The sequence below is a fragment of the Hippocampus comes genome, unplaced genomic scaffold, assembly GCF_001891065.2.
Source record: "Hippocampus comes isolate QL1 unplaced genomic scaffold, H_comes_QL1_v1.1 scaffold129, whole genome shotgun sequence".
Lineage (NCBI taxonomy): Eukaryota > Metazoa > Chordata > Actinopteri > Syngnathiformes > Syngnathidae > Hippocampus > Hippocampus comes.
The window spans coordinates 848,727-852,516 of record NW_017805992.1 but is presented as its reverse complement, the minus strand read 5'-3'; the positions used below and the strand labels follow the sequence as shown (position 1 = coordinate 852,516).

Below are 3,790 nucleotides of genomic sequence, written 5' to 3'. Positions count from 1 at the left end.
CCCACCACCCCGCCTTCCCCCGCCAGATTAGGTTTCAAGTCTGCCTTTAGTCTGTGCTCACTCAATCAAAAAGTTAAGATGATCCATTTGTTTAACACACAGGGCGGCCATTCAGGACAGAATAGGCCCCAGGGACGGGGATGGGCACCCCCCTCCCTTCACTCCACTGCTAGCCTTAGACTACACGGGGACAAGCGGGAGGAAGAAATGAGCCTTAAGCTGCTGGAAGTTTGGATTGCTGGGTTTTGATGCCGTCAAGATTCTTTTAGTGCTTCTCAAGATGGGATTTGCGAGCCCAAGCTCGGGGGTCTGCAAATAATCAAAACATTCATAAACAGGTGCAGACAGGTATGCACCAATGAAACAAATATAGTAAGCTAAGGCTGCAACTACCATTTATATTTCAATAATCGATTAATTGATTCATCCAATTTTTCCTAATGATTGATGAATCAATAATTTTCATCTGTTGTGAAAAAAACAGGCCATTGTTTCAAATTGACAGTATCAACAGATCAAATGCATTAAGATCAATGAATAATAATTCAGTTGCTGTTTGGGTATGCAAATGTTGATCGTTGTTTTCAAGCATTTTATTTTGATTCAACGCACCGCAAAAAAATCTGTCCTTTTTCATTTCTGAGAATATCTACTGTTGAGAGGTTGGAATTCCAAGGATGTGGGCAATCGTAAATTAGACAAGGTCTCCACACAAAGAATCAATTCTCAAAAATAATTTTTGATGATTGATGAGTTGTCGATTAATGAGTGTACCTCAACACCAATTACTACGACATACCTTTGCTTTTGGCCAGTTAAAAGCTTTGATATGATGGTGATGTGCCTGTATTATAAATTGGGCATACCTGCATGACTAAAATGTGTGTGTGTGTGTGTGTGTGTGTGTGTGGATTTTATTTATTTAAAATTCACATCTGAAAATATGATTTTATTTATTTTTTATTGATTCTCCTAAGAATCTGACTTTTTTCCCCTGGCAAAGTCCATTTTTATTTCCAGAGAAAATGCATATTTATTCTCATAACAATGACGTTTTTTTCCCTCAAAATTATATGAATTTGTTTCCTGTAATATTACTATTTTTTCATGCAAAATATGCTACTTTTGGATTCCTGTGACATTAAAGGGACATTTTGGTTATGATAAATTGGTGTTTGGATTAAGAGGCAGGTCGTTGGAAAAATTTCTCCCTGGACCCAAAAATTACTCACAGCCGAATAACTAATAAGAGAATAACAAATAATCAATGATCATTGGTGTTCTAATAGGCATTTAATTTTATCCCAAACGCCCCTCTCTCTCTGTCTGTGTGTTTACAGAAACAAAGAAGACATTAAGGGAAGCTTTGACCAAATTTAACGGGATCCTCTAGAATCGCCATCCACTGAGCTGCGCTAATTTTGCATAATCTGGCGGCAAATCAATGCCGTCGTAGCAAGTGGCATTCAGTTGACAAAAGGAGGGCACGGGGTGCTTTTATTGACAGCATGTCACAAAAAAGAAAAAAAAAAACAATCTTGAACCGCCATCTGAAATATATAAAAGGGGGCAACGAGGGTCTCCTGTCGCTGCTTCTCAGTAAAGAGGCAAATTTATTTCCAATAGAAGAAAAGAAAAGGGGACACAAGCACCCAAGTAGAGAATGAGACACACTAACAGCAACAGCAATGGAAGAGATCAAGGGTCTCCTGTATTTACTTCTTGGTGAGGGGACAAATTTCATCTGAAAGGAGACAAAGGGTGGGAAGAAAATGGGGCGCTGCAGCCAAGTGGAAAATGAGTCAAGCTAACAATGATGAAGCAGAATGAGAGTCTTGTGTATTTCTTTCTTGGTAAGAAGACACATTTGATCCGAGAGGAGCCAAAAGGCAGTAAGAAAATGGATCACTGCAGGCAAGTGGCGAACAAGACATGCTTCACAAATTGCAATAATGAAGGCGAATGAGGCTATGCTGCAGTAACTTCTCAGCAAGCAGATAAGCTTTATCCGGCAAGAGACTAAGGGCAAGAAGAAAACATCGCTCCAGCCAAGTGGAGAACCAGACCCACTATTATTTGACAAAAGTCTCCTGTATTTACGCCTCAGTAAGAAGGCAAATGTTACTCAGAATAAGACTAAGGGCAGTAAAAAAAATGGAGCTGAAAACAAACAAGCTGAAAATGATCCACACAAACAATGACAATGGAGAAGTATGAGGGTCTGTTCTCTTTTCATCTCGGTGAGGAGACTGATTTTTATCCAAACGGAGACTAAGGGCAGTAAAAAAACAAAAGTGGCACTTCAACCAAGTTGTGACTGAGATCTACGAACAAACGATGACAATGGAGAAGAACGAGAGCCTGCTGTATTTTGTCCTTGGTCAGGAGACAATTTTTTTTTCCAATAGGAGAATGAGGTCAGCCCCCACCCCGAAAAAAAAGAGAAAAAGAAAAAACTCACTCCAGCCCAGTGGAGACTCAGACTTGCTAGCAAACAATAGCAATGTAGGAAGAGGATGAGGATCTCCTGTGTTGACCTTATGGTAAAGAGAAAAAAACAAGAGCAGCAAGAAAATAGGCTGCGGCAGCAAAGTGGAGACTGTGGAATACAACACCTCTGTATGATGTATACATTTTTGTATCAAGGCAATGTAATTCATCAATATTTGTAAATCAACCACCTTGTAGTATATTTTTATGTAATTTTTAAGACAAGCAAAACTGCAAAGGAACTGTTCTAAAACAAAGAAGTCCAAATTCTAAAAGAATTGTTGTTTGCCTACAATTGGCCGCTTGCTCCAACATGATTCCACGAAGACAACCATCTTAGCAAAAGACTGAACATATTGATAAATGTGAGCGCACGTAGCCGTATGAGAGACGTGATGCCGGGCCACGACATCGTTTGACCCCTGCCATCCAAAAAATGGAGCATAAAGTTCTAGATTGTGGATTTTATCTCTTTAAAAGCTTCACACTGCGACCTGGGTGACGGAGCAGGGCTTCCTAAAAATAACAAAAAGGCTAATTTGCAATAAGAGCAGCGCAGCATATGTCTTCTTGGCGACCGAAGGGGAGTTGGCAGGTGCCAGGCACTGCAGCTGAACGGTTAGACGAGAGAGCGGGAGGGGGACGTGCAACTGGCAAGGCTTTCTCGCAGGGAGAAAAAAAAAACAGGATCTGCTTCTGCTCAACCTCCAACGAACAGCGAGGAAACATTTTTGAATGCGGCAATTTCCCAGAGTCAGCTGTTGGGAGCTGCTAACAATTTAAGTGTGCAAGGAACCATATTTGCGAGGTGACGTTCAACCTCATTCCTACCTGGCTAAGTAATACCGTCCCACTCCTGTACTGTGGGTGATGATCATCTACTTTAGCAGACCAGTTTACTCAGTTCTTGGCTACCTGGTTAGTTTGTCAGGTTCACTAAGGGAGTTTCTGAAATATATTGACGTGTTATAGCTCGCTATGTATTCGCAAGCTATTTGGCTTTTCTATTCTAACATGCTGGTTTTCTTAGCTAGCTAGCAAGGCTAGGTATGGCATGTTTGTTTGGTATTTGGCTCATCTATTTTACCAAACTGCTCAGATTTCAGCCTGCCATGCATGTTTTTGGAATGTGGGAGGAAACCGGAGTACCCGGAGAAAACCCACGCAAGCACGGGGGGAACATGGAAACTCCACCCAGGAAGGCCGGAGCTGAAGCCGGTAGCTCTGTGTGTGTGTGTGTGTGTGTGCCTGGACCACCAGGCCGCTATACATACATACAATATATCTATCTATCTCTATA

At 41.3% G+C, this 3,790-nt stretch overlaps 1 protein-coding gene across 3 annotated transcripts in view; it reads right to left on the bottom strand.

The window, feature by feature from the left end:
- The window catches only part of fgf24 (fibroblast growth factor 24), a 21,462-nt gene that overhangs the window by 3,909 nt on the left and 13,763 nt on the right, over positions 1-3,790 (bottom strand). The gene's annotated exons all lie outside the window — the stretch shown is intronic.